Raw genomic sequence first — 21,260 nt, 5'->3', positions numbered from 1 at the left:
CTGGTAGGCCGTCAGCCGTCACTAATTCCCTTGTTCCTTTTCCCATATATCTTTGTCTACTCCATGGTATAAAGAAATGAGGGGGGCACTGCTGCTTTAGAGAGACTTGTTCAGACTCCTGTACTCTGTGCAATCCTCTCTCATGTATTAAAACATTCAGTTGGATCTAAATTGCTGTGACTGTCGTTTGTTGGGAAAACATTTCTATCACCCCCCCCCCCCCCTCACTTTCTTCTAAACTCCAGCGAGTACAGGCCAGGTGCCGACAAACGCTCATCATAGGTTAACATACTAATTCCTGGGATAATTTTTGTAAACGTCCTCTGACCGTTTCCAGAGCCAGCACATCCTTTCTCCGATTTGGTGCCAGACTTGCTCACAATATTCCATATGCCGCCTGAACAGCGCCTTTTGAACCGCTACATCATATCCCTGTTTTTGAATACGAACCCTCTTGGAATAAAGGCAAGCATTGAGTTTGCTTTCTTTACTACAGATTCGACTTGCAGATTAACTCTTTGGGAATCCTGAACAAGTCCTTTTGCACGTCCAATTTCTGGTTTCACACCCCATTTAGTAAATAGTCTACTACCAAATTCCTACAACCGAAATGATTAACTCCACACTTTGCTACACTATATTCCATCTCCCACTTCTCTGCCCACTCTCCCAACCTGTCCAATTCCTTCTGCAGAGTTCCTGCTCTCTCTACACAACGTACACCTCAACCTATTTTCGCATCATCCGCAAACTTTGCCACAAAGCCCTCAATCTCATCGTCCAAATCATTAATATACAACGTGAACAATAGCTGCCCCAGCTCCGACCACAGTGAACCTCCGCTATTCACTGGCATCCAACTAGAAAAAGCCCCCTTTATTGCCACTCTGCCTTCTGCCATCCTGCCAAACTGGTATCCGTGCAAATATCTCGCCTGTGATACGTTGGCCTTTCATCTTCCTTAGCAACCTCACTCATGGCACCTTATCAAAGACTTCCTTTAAATCTTGGTAAACAACATCTACTAACTCTCCTTCGTCTGTCACTTCATCGGTATTATCCCAATGTATCAATTGATAAAACAGTGTGTTACTCCATCGATACTACTCCACAGTGTGCCAGACCATTAGTACCATCGCACAGTGTGTCAATCCATCTGTACTATTCCATGTTATGTTACACCTACAGTACTAGTCTACATTGTCTCACGGTATAAATACTATCCCACTACTTGTCACTCCCTTATTACTGCCACGCAGCGCGTCATTCCATCAGTACATCCACACAGCGTGAGTCAATCCGTACAAATGCACAGTGCGCATCCCAACAGTACCACGCACAGTGTGTCACACAATCAGTACTATCCCACTATGTGTCATTCCATCGGTACTATCCTACAGTGTGACATCAATGATCACTACCCCACTGTGTGTCAATCCATCGATAACACTTCACATTATGCCAGTCCGTCTGTGCTATCCCACAATGTGTCACTCCATCAGTACCGCACCACAGTCTGTCACCAAATAAGTACCACCCAGTGTCTCTCGCTATCAGTACTACCCCACTGTGTGACACTCCATCAGCATTACCCCACTGTGTGTCATTCCATCAATACTACATCACAGTGTGTCCCTCCATCAGTACCGTACCGCAGTCTGTCACCCAATTAGTACCATCTAGGTGGCTCTCGGTATCAGTACTACCCCACTGTGTGACACTCCATCAATACTACATCACAGTCTGTTGCTCCATCAGTACTACCCCACTCAATGACACTACATCAGTACTACCCCAAACTGAACCACGCTCTCAGTACATCCGGCAGTAAATCACTCCATCTGCACTTCCCCACAGTGAATCACTCCATTGTTTTCCCCACACAGTGCACCATTGCATAAGTGCTACTCCACAGTTTCTCAGTCCATCAGTAACGCACCACAGTGCGTCTCTCCATCACTAATGCTTACTTACACAAGCACGTACTCACACTTGGCCACACACTCCCATACACTGACGTAAACGCACTCATTCTTAACCACTTACAACGTTGTATACCTATGCACTCGAACAGACTCTCACCACGCAGTCAAACACACTCATAAACGTATTCATACGAATGCAATAATACACACTACTAACACTCTCACACAGACACACACACCCTCGCGCACTGACGTTCATGCACACACGATCATGGTATACACACTCATGCTGTCACATAAGCGCAAGGACATATATTCACACACTCAATCACAGTCAAACACGCATACACACACATACCAGAACCCGAACATGCACACAATCTCACAGATTCAGTCACATGCACTCAAATACTCTCTCACGCATTATCACATACAGTCACGTACACATGCACTCACAGTAACAGTAACACAGGTACAAGCACAAAGAGACATGCGCTAATTCGCACACACTTACGCACTCGCACACTCACGGGCACTCACTTGCTCAACTCAATCACACTCACTCACTCACATGTTTTCCAACTATCAAACAATTACATGCAAACATTCTCACAAACTCACATCCCCACATATTCTTTCACATTGTCTCACAGCCACACAGCCACACACACTCACACACGCAAACACTGTCACTCACAAACACACATGCACTCTCCTACTCAGAGACACAGATACATGCAAACGCACCTACACCCACACTTACTAATGCTCACACACTCACGCGCACTCGCTCAGAGAGAAACACACAAATACAGGCACTCGTATAAACTCTGCCGCACTGACACGCAGACGCGCATGCACACCTACATATGCTGGGATTGAGAAGGATCCCGGGGTGTTCGCGGCGAGCAGCGCAGCGCAGCGCGGCCTGGAGTGTTTCCAATGAGCCGGGCCAAGCCCTTCCGTCGGCCCGGTCGGCCCGGCTCGCCCACCGCGCACGGCGATGGGACCCGCGCCTCGGGAGCGAGGAGGGAGCCGCGATCAATCGCAGAGAGTGAGGTGGACCGTTTGAGAGCGAGGAAGGCCGCCGAGAACGCGTGGTGCGGCGGCAGCAGGAGATAGAACCATTCGGCCAACGTTTGTAACTTTGCCGGCGGCAAAATGTGGCGACACTTGTATACTGCCGAGATGAGGTCTGCCGCGTGATTTTACCGGGTTGTCCGTAAAACAAAGTATTTCACTGGACCCGGGTACACGTGACAATTGTGTTTCATTCGATCATAGAAATGCTTGCAATACATAAACGTACACACACACACACACACACACACACACACACACACACACACACACACACACACACACACACATACACACACATACACACACACACACCAACTTATTTGCACAGTCTCACACATTCACATTCACACACACGTGCTTAAACGCTCATGCATTAACCAATGCGTCTCAGGCTGCATCTCTGAAGAAGTTTAGTTTAGTTCATCAGTTTAGTTTGGATTATTGTTATGTGTACCGCGGTACAGGGAGAAGCTTTTGTTACGCGGCATCCAGTCAGCAGAAAGATAATTCATGATAACAATAGAGCCATTTACAGTGTATGAATACATGATACGGGAACAACGTTTTGACCCAGGTAAAACCGGCAAGATCCGATCAAGGATAGTCTAAGGGTCAACAAAGAGGTAGATAGTAGTTCGGCACTGCTCTCTGGTTGTGGTACAATGGACCAGATGCCTGAAAACAACTGTGAAGAAACTCTCCCTGAAACTGATGGTGTGCGTTTTCATACATCTGTAACTTAGCGTCGATGGGAGAGAGAGGGGAGAGGGAGTGAATGAGTGAGACTGGTCCTTGATTATGCTGTTGGCTTTGCCGGGGTAGCGTGAAGTGTAGACGGAGTCAATAGAAGGGACATCAGTTTGTGCGTGTGATGGTCTGGGCTGCGTCCACAACACACTACAATTTCTTGCAGTCTTGGATGGAGCTGTTCCCAAACCAAGCTGTGATGCATCGTTGTAAAATACGTCTTCTGCTGCATCTGTAGAAGTTGGTGAGAGTTGTAGGGGACATACCAAACTTCCTAAACCTTCTAAGAACATGGATAGGCGTCGTTCCGGTTCGGAACCTTTCTTCAGACATATAAACATAGAAACAGAAAATAGGCGCAGGAGGAAGTCATTCGGCCCTTCGAGCCAATACCGCCATTCATTGTGATCTTTGTTGATCGGCCACAATCAATAACCCGTGCCTGCCTTCTCCCATATCCCTTGATTCCACTAGCCCCTAGAGGTGTATCTTACTCTCTCTTAAATCCATCCAGTGATTTGGCCTCCTCTGCCATCGGTGGCAGAGAGTTACACAAATTTACAACTCTCTGGATGAAAACGTTCCTTCGCACCTCAGTTTTAAATGACCTCAGCTTTATTCTAATACTGTGGCCCCTAGTTCTGGACTGGCCCAGCATTGGGAACGTTTTTCTTGCATCTAGCTTGTCCAATCGTTTTTATAATTTTATATGTTTCTATAAGATCCCCAAATGTTTCTTTAAGATATCCGATTGTGGTGGGAAGGGGAAGAGGTCTGGCACGGAGGGTGCAGGACAAAGCGAAATGAATGATGAGCGGATGATGGTGATTAGAGTTTTCATGGTCAGGTGGTTGAGACCAGAGATTAGAAGATAAAGGTGTGTGATAAGGGTTGAAGACGATGGAACTATAGGGAGAAAGACACCAATATCGGTGGAAGGTGGGTAGAGCGGATGAACAGGTCAGGCACGAGGAAAAGCGAGGTGAAAGCGGGATTATGCACGTTAGTTACTAACATTGGACAATTCAATGTCCATACCATTTGGTTGAAAGGTACCAAAGCGGAATATGAGGTGGCGTTTTCACAGTTTGCATGTAGCCTCACTCAGGCAATGGAGGAGTCCCAGAACAGAAAGGTCAGTGTGGGAAGGGGAGTCACAATGGTTAGCAACGGGGAGATCCAGCAGGCCTTGGCGGGATGAGGGCAATATTTCGGCGAAACGGTCGCCGACTCTATGTTTTGTTACCCCGGTGCAAAGGGAGCCATATCTGGAACACCGCATGCAGCAGATGAGATTAGAGGAGGTGCAGGTGAACATCTGTACCACCTGGAAGGGCCGACAGAGTGTGGGGGAGGGGGTGTGGAGACAGATGTTACATCCCATGGGGATAACCGTTTTAACGGCACTTCCCAAGAAAGGCATTGGAGAGAGAATTGAGGGCGAGCGGGGGGGGGGGGAGGTGGGGAAAAGAGAGAGAGGCAGATAGGGAGAAAAAAGATGAAAGTGAGAGATAATGGAGAACATGAAATGGGTAGGGATGGAGGGATAGTGAACTATCAACGGCAGAGTGGGAAGCTGAAGAGTGAGGGGAGTTCAGAGCGAGTTGGTGCGCAAAAGGGAGAGAGGAAAGGGTCAGAGAGATAAAGAGAAACGGAGGGAGTGATGCAGGAGAGTGAGAGCGAAGGGATGGGTAAGGGAGGAGAGGGTGACAGAGAGAGGGCGGCGGAGAGAGGGAGAATAGAGAGGGCATGGAAGAGAGTAACAATTCAGAGAGATGACAGTAGTAAGGATGGAGGGAGAGAGAAAGAGAGGAGGGAGATGTGCCGCATCATTCGCTGTTTTATCTACATTTCGGACAATTCTGAGGTCGCAATGTTTCTGTTCTCTGAGTGTGGTGTGTCTTTGGGTCGTTCCTCCACAGAGGTGATGAAGGCAGAGAATATTATTGTCCCCGGTCAAAGTCAGATCCATTCCAGGCAAGCAAGAGATGAATTGTTACCGGGGTCGCCGGGAGTGTGGGGGTGAGGTTGCAGTCAGTTAAGGCGCGAACATATTGAGTGGTGAAGCAGAGTGGAGCGGCCATTTTAGTGCGACGTGATCTGTTGACCTAACTCCTCAACCTGAGAACCAAGGTCGCCCATGCCACTTTCAAACTGGGCACCAGAAGTCCTGAGAGTGTCCCAGGAATTTGGGATTGCCTTTGTGACCGAAGTGGATTGAATTAAATCAGACAAACAATATGAGGCGGAGAGTTGGACCAGATGGAGTTTGAAACAATATTCCCTTTGCTGGAACAATGCCGCTCCCAATTTCCATCCCTCAGTATCGCCACAATTCCCAGTCTTTGGAGTTTCTCAATCAATTCCCTGAATAAATCACGACCTGTCTCAGCAGGGATTTCACTTGGCTGATGTCATCTGTTTGCAAATCATTTCCAAATCTCTATTTTTAAATCTCTGTTGAAACTTCGCTGTCCCGGTGGAGACGGAAAATGGTATAAAATCTCCGGGAATGTTCTGCCCCGGCATTTCATTCCGAGAGATTACCGGTAGCTCACGGGGATACTTCGCTGGGCAGAGAATATGGCACAACATATTTGGGAATATTACGCCGTGGAGAAAGTCTTGTACGTGATCATTGCTGCCGTTGGAGTCCCTGGTAAGTGAGCAGAACAATTCAAATTTTATAGCTGAGCTGATTCTGATTCTGTTACAATATTCCCAACTGATGATCGTTGTACAACAATATGTGGAGAATATCAATCCTCTCAGTGAAATATCTTTGAATTAACGTTGTAATTTTTCTTATTTTCAGACAGCCGAAACTAACCCTCTTTTTCTCCCACTGCCGGGACCCACTAGAATGTTGTTCTTGCCTTCAGTGGGACCTTGCCCAGAGTTGTCCCAGTGCTCGGAAGGGGTTTACATTGTGAAGTTCACGGTGTTTGAGTTATTGATCAGAGTGAACACCCGCTCCTGTGGACACGTCTCACTGTGGAGTCTGTCACAGTCGGATTCCACCGCCTGTTGGTCAATAATTGGATCGATCTCCTGAACCGGTGGCCGCGGATCTACCGGCGTGTGTTGTTACCGAACTGAGGAATGACTCCATTAATGGAGCCGCTCTGCTGCCGGATCCTAAGTTGTCCCTGCCTTCCCTCTGGAACCCTCCTCGTCCCCATCAGATGCCGAGTTCCCAGAGCCCTGGTTAAACGCGGCCGGTCACGGTTAAGTCTGTGAATCCGGCCCCATCAGAGACTGCGAGCGGGGTTAACTGTAGAAAGGACCATTCCGCCTATTGTAGCGGGCGACTGTTCGTTCCCTTCCCGCCCTTTACCCCGCCCGTCGCCTTATCTCCTCTCCCCTGAAGCAGGCAGGTCGGGCACAGTCGGAGCCGGGTCTGACATTGTTAAACCTGCAGCCGAGCACCGACTCCAACACTCCTGATCTCCAGCTGAAAGTGGAGCCGGTGTTCAGCCCCGGAGACCGTGTTCAGTAATGCCCAGTGTCCGCTCCCCTTCTCTTTCCGCAGTGAATTTAGTGGCGATTGTGATCCTGTCCCGGGGACAGTGCGGCCTCTCCACCTGCACCACTCGCTACCTCGTGGCCAAGACAGCGGACGATCTACTCAGCCTGATCACCGAGGTCATTTTTACTCGGATCCAATACCATTACTTTAATTGGAGTGTCCTGTCCATCACCCCTGTGTGCAGTGTTAACGAAGTACTGAGGTATTCAGCTACAGACTGTTCTGTCTGGTTCACCGTCACTTTCACCTTTGATCGCTTTGTCGCCATTTGTTGCCAGAAGCTGAAAACTAAATATTGCACCGGGAAAACTGCGGCTGCGGTTCTCGCAACAGCCGGCGTTCTGCTGTGTCTGAAAAACGTTCCCCGCTACTTCACACGGGGACCCTGGACAATCATCGACAATGTCCCGTGGGGCTGTGTCACGGTGGACAGTTATTACACTGACCACGGGTGGGTGGCATTTGACTGGATCGACACGGTTTTAACTCCGTTCCTCCCTTTCGCTGTGATCCTGCTGCTCAACGCTCTGACAGTCCGGCACATTTTAGTGTCCAGTCGGGTCCGTCAGGGGCTGAGGGGTGAGAGCAAGGGGGAGAAGCGCAGTGACCCGGAGATGGAGAGCAGGAGGAGGTCTGTGGTTTTACTCTTCGCCATCTCCGGCAGCTTCATCCACCTGTGGATGACGCTGGTTGTAAACTTCGTCTATTATCAGATCACAGGGATTGGAAATGATCGGAATGATTCTCAATGGATCTTTGAGTTCGTCGGGTATTTGCTGAGGAATCTCAGCTGCTGCACCAACACATTTATTTACGCGGCGACCCAGTCCAAGTTCAGGGAGCAGGTGATGAGCGCGGTGAAATATCCGCTCACCTCAGCGCTGCGGCTCATTAATAAACCCGCGCCCTGAGCGCATCCCAGAGGGTGGCCGCAGTCTCTCCGCTCCGGGCTCCGGCTCCTCACATTCGCCGCCGCATCTTCCAGCTTTCAGTCCCGGGCGGATGATCCCATCGCCGGCCCCGCTCCGGGACCCCCAGCCCCTCACATTCACCCAATCGCCCCCTTGCACAAAGATGCAGATTAAGCAGGAAAAATAACACCATTGCCTGCCATATATATCGATCATTTTTAATGACAGTCCCTGATCATTGAAGTGTTTATTTCAGTTTCTACCCCCTCATTCTAACCTCCCACCCTCCGCACTGTGGACTGGTCAGGGGTGGGGTAGGGTCTCTCTCTCTCTCTCTCTCTCTACACTAGTCCCACACGCCCACACCGACCAACATGCCCCATCTACACTAGTCCCACCCGCCCACACCGACCAACATGCCCCATCTACACTAGTCACACACGCCCACACCGGCCAACATGCCCCATCTACACTAGTCCCACCCGCCCACATCGACCAACATGCCCCATCTACACTAGTCCCACCCGCCCACACCGACCAACATGCCCCATCTACACTAGTCCCACCAGTCCACACCGACCAACATGCCCCATCTACACTAGTCCCACCCGCCCACACCGACCAACATGCCCCATCTACACTAGTGCCACCTGCCCACACCGACCAACATGCCCCATCTACACTAGTCCCACGTGCCCACACCGACCAACATACGCCATTTACACTAGTCCCACCTGCCCATACCGACGAACAAGCCCCATCTACACTAGTCCCACCTGCCCACACCGACCAACATGCCCCATCTACACTAGTCCCACCTGCCCACACCGACCAACATGCCCCATCTACACTAGTCCCACCTGCGCACACCGACCAACATGCCCCATCTACACTAGTCCCACCTGCCCACACCGACCAACATGCCCCATCTACACTAGCCCCACCTGCCCACACCGACCAACATGCCCCATCTACACCAGTCCCACCTGCCCACACCGATCAAAATGCCACATCTACACTAGTCCCACCTGCCCACACCGACCAACATGCCCCATCTACACTAGGCCCACCGGCCCACACCGACCAACATGCCCCATCTACACTAGTCCCACCCGCCCACACCAGCCAACATGCCCCATCTACACTAGTCCCACCCGCCCACACCGACCAACATGCCCCATCTACACTAGTGCCACCCGTCCACACCGACCAACATGCCCCATCTACACCAGTCCCACCAGCCCACACCGAACAACATGTCCCATCTACACTAGTCCCACCCGCCCACACCGACCAACATGCCCCATCTACACTAGTCCCACCCGCCCACACCGACCAACATGCCCCATCTACACTAGTCCCACCCGCCCACACCGACCAACATGCCCCATCTACACTAGTCCCACACGCCCACACCGGCCAACATGCCCCATCTACACTAGTCCCACCCGCCCACATCGACCAACATGCCCCATCTACACTAGTCCCACCCGCCCACACCGACCAACATGCCCCATCTACACTAGTCCCACCAGTCCACACCGACCAACATGCCCCATCTACACTAGTCCCACCCGCCCACACCGACCAACATGCCCCATCTACACTAGTGCCACCTGCCCACACCGACCAACATGCCCCATCTACACTAGCCCCACGTGCCCACACCGACCAACATACGCCATTTACACTAGTCCCACCTGCCCATACCGACGAACAAGCCCCATCTACACTAGTCCCACCTGCCCACACCGACCAACATGCCCCATCTACACTAGTCCCACCTGCCCACACCGACCAACATGCCCCATCTACACTAGTTCCACCTGCGCACACCGACCAACATGCCCCATCTACACTAGTCCCACCTGCCCACACCGACCAACATGCCCCATCTACACTAGCCCCACCTGCCCACACCGACCAACATGCCCCATCTACACCAGTCCCACCTGCCCACACCGATCAAAATGCCACATCTACACTAGTCCCACCTGCCCACACCGACCAACATGCCCCATCTACACTAGGCCCACCGGCCCACACCGACCAACATGCCCCATCTACACTAGTCCCACCCGCCCACACCAGCCAACATGCCCCATCTACACTAGTCCCACCCGCCCACACCGACCAACATGCCCCATCTACACTAGTGCCACCCGTCCACACCGACCAACATGCCCCATCTACACCAGTCCCACCAGCCCACACCGAACAACATGTCCCATCTACACTAGTCCCACCCGCCCACACCGACCAACATGCCCCATCTACACTAGTCCCACCCGCCCACACCGACCAACATGCCCCATCTACACTAGTCCCACACCGACCAACATGCGCCATCTACACTAGTCCAACATGCCCACACCGACGAACATGCCCCATCTACACTAGTCCCACCCGCCCACACCGGCCAACATGCCCCATCTACACTAGCCCCACCTGCCCACACCGAACAACATGCCCCATCTACACTAGTCCCACCCGCCCACACCGACCAACATGCCCCATCTACAATAGTCCCACCCGCCTACGCCGACCAACATGCCCCATCTACATTAGTCCCACCAGCCCACACCGACCAACATGCCCCATCTACACTAGTCCCACCCGCCCACACCGACCAACATGCCCCATCTACACTAGTGCCACCTGCCCACACCGACCAACATGCCCCATCTACACTAGTCCCACGTGCCCACACCGACCAACATGCCCCATCTACACTAGTCCCACCTGCCCACACCGACCAACATGCCCCATCTACACTAGTCCCACCTGCCCACACCGACCAACATGCCCCATCTACACTAGCCCCACCCGCCCATACCGACCAACATGCCCCATCTACACTAGTCCCACACCGACCAACATGCGCCATCTACACTAGTCCAACATGCCCACACCGACCAACATGCCCCATCTACACTAGTCCCACCCGCCCACACCGGCCAACATGCCCCATCTACGCTAGTCCCACCCGCCCACACCGACCAACATGCCCCATCTACACTAGTCCCACCTGCCCACACCGACCAAAATGCCCCATCTACACTAGTCCCACCTGCCCACACCGACCAACATGCCCCATCTACACTAGGCCCATCGGCCCACACCGACCAACATGCCCCATCTACACTAGTCCCGCCCGTCCACACCGGCCAACATGCCCCATCTACACTAGTCCCACCCGCCCACACCGACCAACATGCCCCATCTACACTAGTCCCACCCGCCCACACCGACTAACATGCCCCATCGACACTAGTCCTACCGGCCCACACCGACCAACATGCCCCATCTACAATAGTCCCACCTGCCCACACCGACCAAAATGTCCCATCTACACTAGTCCCACCCGCCCACACCGAACAACATGCCCCATCTGAACTAGTCCCACACGCCCACACCGACCAACATGCCCCATCTACACTAGTCCCACCCGCCCACACCGGCCAACATGCCCATCTACACTAGTCCCACCAGCCCACACCGACCAACATGCCCCATCTACACTAGTCCCACCCGCCCACACCGACCAACATGCCCCATCTACACTAGTCCCACCAGCCCACACAGACCAACATGCCCCATTTACACTATTCCCAGCCCCCACACCGACCAACATGCCCCATCTTCACTAGTGCCACCCGCCCACACCGTCCAACATGCCCCATCTACACTAGTCCCACCAGCCCACACCGACCAACATGCCCCATCTACACTAGTCCCACCCGCCCACACCGACCAACATGCCCCATCTACACTAGTCCCACACCGTCCAACAAGCCCCATCTACACTAGTCCCACACCGACCAACATGCCCCATCTACACTAGTCCCACCTGCCCACACCGACCAAAATGCCCCATCTACACTAGTCCCACCCGCCCACACCGACCAACATGCCCCATCTACACTAGTCCCACCCGCCCACACCGACCAACATGCCCCATCTACACTAGTCCCACCCGCCCACACCGACCAACATGCCCCATCTACACTAGTCCCTCCCGCCGACACCGACCAACATGCACCATCTACACTAGTCCCACCCACCCACACCGACCAACATGCCCCATCTACACTAGTCCCACCCGCCCACACCGACCAACATGCCCCATCTACACGAGTCTCACCTGCCCACGCCGACCAACATGCCCCATCTACACTAGTCCCACCCGCCCACACCGACCAACATGTCACATCTACAATAGTCCCACCCGCCCACACCGACCAACATGCCCCATCTGCACTAGTCCCAACCGCCCACACCGACCAACATGCCCCATCTACACTAGTCCCACCCGCCCACACCGGCCAACATGCCCCATCTACACTAGTCCCACCAGCCCACACCGACCAACATGCCCCATCTACACTAGTCCCACCCGCCCACACCGACCAACATGCCCCATCTACACTAGTCCCACCAGCCCACACCGACCAACATGCCCCATCTACACTAGTCCCACCCGCCCACACCGACCAACATGCCCCATCTACACTAGTGCCACCCGCCCACACCGACCAACATGCCCATCTACACTAGTCCCACCAGCCCACACCGACCAACATGTCCCATCTACACTAGTCCCACCCGCCCACACCGACCAACATGCCCCATCTACACTAGTCCCACCCGCCCACACCGACCAATATGCCCCATCTAAACTAGTCCCACGCCGACCAACATGCGCCTTCTACACTAGTCCAACCCGCCCACACCGACCAACATGCCCCATCTACACTAGTCCCACCTCGACCACACCGGCCAACATGCCCCATCTCCACTAGTCCCACCCGCCCACACCGACCAACAAGCCCCATCTACACTAGTCCCACACCGAACAACATGCCCCATCTACACTAGTCCCACCTGCCCACACCGACCAAAATGCCCCATCTACACTAGTCCCACCCGCCCACACCGACCAACATGCCCCATCTACACTAGTCCCACCCGCCCACACCGACCAACATGCCCCATCTACACTAGTCCCACCCGCCCACACTGTCCAACATGCCCCATCTACACTAGTCCCACCGGCCCACACCGTCCAACATGCCCCATCTACACTAGTCCCACCCACCCACACCAACCAACATGCCCCATCTTCACTAGTCCCACCCGCCCACACCGACCAACATGCCCCATCTACAATAGTCTCGCCTGCCCACGCCGACTAACATGCCCCATCTACATTAGTCCCACCGGCCCACGCCGACCAACATGCCCCATCTACACTAATCCCACCCGCCCACACCGACCAACATGCCCCATCTACACTAGTCCCACTCGCCCACACCGACCAACATGCCCCATCTACAATAGTCCCACCCGCCCACACCGACCAACATGCCCCATCTACACTAGTCCCACCCGCCCACACCGACCAACATGCCCCATCTACACTAGTCCCACCCGCCCACACCGACCAACATATCCCATCTACACTAGTCCCACCCGCCCACACCAGCCAACATGCCCCATCTACACTAGTCCCACCCGCCCACACCGACCAACATGCCCCATCTACACTAGTCCCATCTGCCCACACCGGCCAACATGCCCCATCTACACTAGTCCCACCTGCCCACACCGAGCAACATGCCCCATCTACACTAGTCCCACCGGCCCACACCGACCAACATGCCCCATCTACACTAGTCCCACCCGCCCACACCGACCAACATGCCCCATCTACACTAGTCCCACCCGCCCACACCGACCAACATGTCCCATCTACACTAGTCCCACCCGCCCACACCGACCAACATGTCCCATCTACACTAGTCCCACCCGCCCACACCGACCAACATGCCCCATCTACACTAGTCCCACCCGCCCACACCGACCAACATGCCCCATCTACACTAGTCCCACCCGCCCACACCGACCAACATGCCCCATCTACACTAGTCCCACCCGCTCACACCGACCAACATGCCCCATCTACACTAGTTCGGAGGCCCATTCGATATTTCCTGAACTAATCGAGCCACAGGCTCAAACCACGGCCTGGTTTCCACACTCCCAAGGACTAGTCATGCCCCAGGCTTGAACGCGGCCCATTTTCAAGGCTCCTGATGACTTACAGACTAACCAAGGCCCGGGCTCTGAACTGGGCCTAGTTTTGCAGGCTCCACATGGCCTAGGAACTCCGTGAAGGCCCAAGGGCCAGGCGGCCTTGCTGGAGAATCACCAACAACGGATAAACAGACTGATCCTACAGCTAATTATTCACTCTACACACGGGATATGAAAACAAACCATTGAATAAACTAATAACTCAACGAGAAATTGTTTCACTCAAACTAACCTTGTCGTACGCTGGTGGAATATTGGCCTTCGTAACGAGAGGAGTTGAGTTTAGGAGCAAAGAGGTCCTTCTGCAGTTGTACAGGGCCCTGGTGAGACCGCACCTGGAGAACTGTGTGCAGATTTCGTCTCCAAATTTGAGGAAGGACGTCCTTGCTATTGAGGCAGTGCAGCGTAGGTTCACCAGGTTAATCCCCGGGATGGCGGGACTGTCGTATGAGGAAAGATTGGAAAGACTGGGCTTGTATTCACTGGAGTTTAGAAGGATGAGAGGGGGATCTTGTACAGACGTGTAAAATTATGAAAGGACTGGACAAGCTAGATGCAGGAAACATGTTCCCAATGTTGGGGGAGTGCAGAACCAGGGGCCACACAGTCTAAGAATAAAGGGGAGCCGTTTAAAACTGAGGTGAGGAGGAACGTTTCCAGTTGTGAATGTGTGGGATTCTCTGCCACAGAGGGCAGTGGAGGCCGATTCACTGGATGGATTTAAGAGAGAGTTAGATAGAGCTCTAGGGGCCAGTGGAATCAAGGGATACGGGGAGAAGGCAGGCACGGGTTACTGATTGTGGACGATCAGCCGCGATCACAATGAGTGGCGGTGCGTACAAGCTCGAAGGGCCAAATTGCCTCCTCCTGCACCTGTTGTCTGTGTAACACATTCGTAGTGTAGGAAAAAAACTGCAGATGCTGGTACAAATCGAAGGAATCACAAAATGCTGGAGTAACTCAGCGGGTCAGGCAGCATCTAGGAGAAAGGGAATGGGTGACGTTTCGGGTCGAGACCTTCAGACTGAACCCTTCGGACCCTTCTTCGGAAGGGTCTCGACCCGAAAAGTCACCCATTTCCTCTTTCCACAGATGCCGCCCGACCCGCCGAGTTACTCCGGCAATCTGTGAAACGTCACCTATCCATGTTCTCCACAGATGCTGCCCGACCCGCTGAGTTACTCCAGCTCTCTGTGATACCTTCGATTTATACCAGCATCTGCAATTATTTTCCTACACGAGGATTATTAATTAATTAATTATTAATTATTAGGTGGACCTGCAGTGCAGCGGATCACCACACGGTGGGAGAATCCCACACATTCAATGTGATCATGGCTGATCATTCTCAATCAGTACCCCGTTCCTGCTTTCTCACCATACCCCCTGACTCCGCTATCCTTAAGAGCTCTATCTAGCTCTCTCTTGAATGTATTCGGAGAACTGGCCTCCACTGCCTTCTGAGGCAGAGAATTCCACAGATTCACAACTTTCTGCCGAAAAAAGTTTTTCCTCATCTCTGTTCGAAATGGCCTACCCCTTATTCTGAAACTGTGGCCTGTGGTTCTGGACTCCCCCAACATTGGGAACATGTTTCCTGCCTCTAACGTGTCCGATCCCTTAATAATCTTATACGTTTCGAGAAGATCCCCTCTCATCCTTCTAAATTCCAGTGTATACAAACCTAGTCGCTCCAGTCTTTCAACATAAGACAGTCCCGCCATTCCGGGAATTAACCTAGTAAACCTACGCCGCACGCCCTCAATAGCGAGAATATCCTTCCTCAAATATGGAGACCAAAACTTCACACGGTACTCCAGGTACGGTCTCACTAGACTGCAGAAGGACCTCTTTGCTCCTATACTCAACTCCACTTGTTATGAAGGCCAACATTCCATTGGCTTTCTTCACTGCCTGCTGTACCTGCATGCTTCCTTTCAGTGACTGATGAACTAAGGACGCCCAGATCACGGCGTACGTCCCCTTTTCCTAACTTGACACCATTCAGATAATAATCTGCCTTCCTATTCTTACCACCAAAGTGGATAACCTCACACTTATCTACATTAAACTGCATCTGCCATGCATCCGCCCACTCACAAAACATGTCCAAATCACCCTGCAACCTCATAGCATGTTCCTCACAGTTCACACTGCCAGCCGGCTTTGTATCGTCGGCAGATTTGCTATTGGCCCTTTTAATCCCTTCATCCAAGTCATTGATGTATATTGTAAATAGCTGCGGTCCCAACACCGAGCCTTGCGATACCCCACCAGTTACTGCCTGCCATTCTGAAAGGGACCCATTTATCCCCACTCTTTGCTTTCTGTCTGTCAACCAACTTTCTATCCACGTCAGTACCCTACCTCCAATACCATGTGCTCTAATTTTGCCCACCAATCTCCTATGTGGGACCTTGTCGAAGGCTTTCTGAAAGTCGAGGTACACCACATCCACCGGCTCTCCCCTGTCAACTTTCCTAGTTACACCCTCAAAAAAATCCAGTAGATTAGTCAAGCACGATTTCCCGTACGTAAATCCATGCTGACTCGGAACGATCCTGTTACTGCGATCCAAATGCTCCGCAATTTCGTCTTTTATAATTGACTCCAGCATCTTCCCCACCACTGATGTCAGATTAACTGGTCTATAATTCCCCGTTTTCTCTCTCCCTCCTTTCTTGAAAAGTGGGATAACATTAGCTACCCTCCGATCCACAGGAACTGACCCGGAATCTATAGAATATTGGAAAATTATCACTAATGCGTCCACAATTTCTAGAGCCACCTCCTTAAGCACCCTGGGATGCAGACCATCAGGCCCTGGGGATTTATCACCCTCGAGTCCCATCAGTTTACCCAAAACTTTTTCCTGCCCAATGTGGATTTCCTCCTGTTCCTCTGTCACCCTAGGATATCTGGCCACTAGAACATCTGGGAGATTGTTTGTATCCTCCTTGGTGAAGACTGATCCAAAGTACCGGTTCAACTCGTCTGCCATTTCCTTGTTCCCCATAATAAATTCCCCTGCTTCTGTCTTCAAGGGACCCACATTTGCCTTGACTATTTTTTTCCTCTTCACATACCTAAAAAAGCTTTCACTGTCCTCCTTTATATTATTGGCTAGTTTACCCTCGTACCTCATCTTTTCTCCCCGTATTGCCTTTTTAGTTATCTTCTGTTGCTCTTTAAAAGAGTTCCAATCTTCTGGCTTCCCACTCTTCTTTGCTATGTTATATTTCTTCCCTTTTATTTTTATGCTGTCCTTGACTTCCCTTGTCAGCCACGGGTGCATCTTACTCCCCTTAGAATCATTCCTCCTCTTTGGGATAAATTGATCCTGCAACTTCTGCATTATTCCCAGGAATACCTGCCATTGCTGTTCCACAGTCTTCCTTGCTAGGGCCTCCTTCCAGTCAATTTTGGCCAGCTCCTGCCTCAGGCCTCTGTAATCCCCTTTGCTACACTGTAATACCGACACCTCCAATTTCCCCTTCTCGCTCTCAATTTGTAGAGTTAAACTTATCATATTGTGGTCACTGCCTCCTAATGGCTCATTTACCTCAAGTCCCCTTATCAGGTCAGGTTCATTACATAACACTAAATCCAGAATTGCCTTCTCCCTGGTAGGCTCCAGTACAAGCTGTTCTAAGAATCCATCTCGGAGGCACTCCACAAACTCTGTTTCCTGGGGTCCATTACCAACCTGATTTTCCAGTCTACCTTCATGTTGAAATCTCCCATGACAACCGTAGCATTACATTTGTGACATGCCAATTTTAGCTCCTGATTCAACTTGCACCCTATGTCGAGGCTACTGTTTGGGGTCCTGTAGATGACTCCCATTAGGGTCTTTTTACCCTTACAATTCCTCATCTCTATCCATACTGATTCTACATCTCCTGATTCTATGTCACTCCTTGCAAGGGAGTGAATATAATTCCTTACCAACAGAGCAACCCCACCCCCTCTCCCCACCTGTCTGTCTTTTCTATACGTTGTGTACCCCTGAATATTCAGCTCCCAGCCCTGGTCCTCTTGTAGCCACGTCTCAGTGATTCCCACAACATCATACTTGCCAATGTCTAACTGAGCCTCAAGCTCATCCACTTTATTTTTTATACTTCGCGCATTTATATACAACACTTTATCTTCGGTATTAACCTTCCCTCTCACACCAATCACAATTGGCCAATTGCCAATTTTTGCTCCTGATTCAACTTGCACCCTATGTCGAGGCTACTGTTTGGGGTCCTGTAGATGACTCCCATTAGGGTCTTTTTACCCTTACAATTCCTCTACAGAATGATTGTAGAAGGAGGTGTCGTGTGTTTGATAGATCACCGGATTCTGACAACAGAGTTTTATGTACCGAGGTATTTTATTACACTACCGAATAATGCACACAGAGCCATGTATCCGCGTACACACTGGCGTACCCCGAGTACACAGCAACGTGCGCCGCCGTGTAGTGACCCGTTGTCGATCTCCCGGCACCGTTTCCGACACGGTCCGAGGCCGGGGTTCTCTGCTGCTCTGGGAGGGCGCCCGACACGGTCCTTTATGTTTCTTCGTCCATTCGGACCGCGCCGTACCCCCTCCCGTGAGGCGATCGTCAGCCCGTTAGGCGCACCGTTTCTGCATTACTCGCGGCAGGGGGGCGCAGGTGGTCCGCACAGCTATTGCAGCGTTTTGCTCAGCAAACCCAGGCATAACCTGAATTGTCCCTGGCGTGTAGGATAGAACTAGTGTATTTCTGATCGGTGGGGACACGGTGGGCTGATGGGCCCGTTTCCGCTCTCAAACTGTAAACTATACACTAAACATTAAAAGACACGAGGACACAAAGTGCTGGAGTAACTCAGCGGGACAGGCACCAACTCTGGAGAACGTTCTCCACAGATGCTGCCTGACCCGTTGTTACTCCATCATTTTGTGTCCGTGTGTCGTTTTATGTCCTTTTCTGTATCAACCAGTTTCCGCAGTTCCTTCTTCCTACATAAAAAGACAAAAGTTGCAATTGCAAGAGAGCAGAGGTGAATATTATCTTCTCGTATTGGAAAAAAAACTGCAGATGCTGGTTTAACTGATGTCAGGGGAGGGGGCGAGAGACTGAAGAAGTGTATCGCCCCGAAACGTCACCCGTTCCTTCTCTACAGAGATGCTGCCCGACCCTCTGAGTTACTCCAGCATTTTGTGTCTACCCTTATCTTCTCGTTTCACACCTTCTGTCTTTTCGACTCTGGTCTTTGTCCAACTGTCTGCCTATCAAATTCCGCCTTCACCTTTATCCTCCAGGTTTTGTCCTGCACCTCCTCTCTTCCGGCTTCACCCCCCCCCCCACTCATTTCAATCTGAAGATGGGTCCCGACCCAAAACATCACCGTGCCATTTTCTGCAGAGATGCTGCCTGACCCGCTGAGTTACTCCAGCACTCTGTGAAACGTCACCTATCCATGTTCTCCACAGATGCTGCCTGACCCGCTGAGTTACTCCAGCACTCTGTGAAACGTCACCTATCCGCGTTCTCCACAGATGCTGCCTGACCCGCGGAGTTACTCTAGCTCTCTCTGTGTCTTTTTCCTTTTGTAAACCAAGTATCCACGGATCCTCGTGTCTGCTGTTTGAAGAGATCTCTGTACCGTGACGCGGGGACGCGGAGAGAACTCAAACACGGGTTATTTTTTTAAAGACTTTATTAAACGTCAAGCTAAAGGTGAAGAGTTACAAACGTGAGCGGAGCCACAGCGGGTGATGTGCGCGCCGGCGAGTCGCAGACCGGAGCCCGCGATGTTGTAATGAGGTGTTGCATTTTGTGACGCGAAACGAGGGCGGGACCCACACGGTGAACGGTAGTCCTCTGGGGAGTGTTGTAGAGCAGAGGGATCTAGGGGTTCGGCGGCACGGTTCCTCGAAGGTCGAGTCGCAGGTAGATAAGGCGGTCAAAAAGGCTTTTGGCACATTGGCCTTCGTCAGTCAGAGTATTGAGGATGGAAGTTGGGAAGTCGTGTTGCAGTTTGGGGATTAAATGGGAGCCGTTCAGCGCCGACCTGTTGTCCACCGGGTTTCTGCCCCACAGCCCCCGAGCCCCGCTCCTGACGCCGGTCCCGGGACCCAACCCTTTTACACACCCGGAGCGGAACCGGAGCAGATTCTCAGCCACTTGTCTACATCCCAATAAGCCCCGAAGAAAGGATAAAGTTTCTCCGTGAATTTATTCCCAGTGAAGGTGTGGAGATGGGACTTGGTGCCCGCGTCGTAAAATGAAACTGTCCCGGACTCGTAATTGAGATAAACTCCCACCCTCCCGGGGACGGGACGGGCGGGGAGACGGGACGGAGGGGAGGTGAATGCGACAAACGTGTCACCCCCCCGCCCGGTGCTCCAGACTCCAGTTTCCGGGGTCAGTGTGACCCATCCCTTCCTCTCCACAGACTCTGCGGCGACTCCCAGACTCCAGCGCTCACTCCCCGCCACCTCCACCTCCCAGTAATGTCTCCCCGATGTGAACCCCTCCGATCCCAGCACACACGGACAGCCTGTAAACCTCTTCCCGATGTCAGGGAGACTCCTCCGGGTCCGGGTCAGTCTCACCCTCTTCCGATCCTCAGACACCTCGAGCCCCGGACCCGCTGTTTCCACATCCAGGGTGACGGAGACTGGGGGGAGAAGCAGAGAATCAGAGAGTCCCCGGGGGTCGGGGGGAGACTCGGGCAGCGCGGCCCCGGGACCGGGGGAGAGGCCGCTCGGCCTCAGGCTCAGGCGGGCGGACAACTGAAACCCTGCCCGGTGTTTCACCCACAACCACATCGGGGGGACAACAGACATCTCTCCAGAGTTTTTAATCCAGGGATGGAGAGGGGAATTTCGTGAGGTGGGGACGGATGCGGAGGGTGAGGAGGATTGCGAGATTGCGGTGGTGAAGGAGAAACGAAAGGGGGGGCACAGACACATGGAGACAGATCGGAG

This window comes from Rhinoraja longicauda, unplaced genomic scaffold (assembly GCF_053455715.1).
Source record: "Rhinoraja longicauda isolate Sanriku21f unplaced genomic scaffold, sRhiLon1.1 Scf000084, whole genome shotgun sequence".
Taxonomy (NCBI): domain Eukaryota; kingdom Metazoa; phylum Chordata; class Chondrichthyes; order Rajiformes; family Arhynchobatidae; genus Rhinoraja; species Rhinoraja longicauda.
This window is presented reverse-complemented; position numbering follows the sequence as displayed.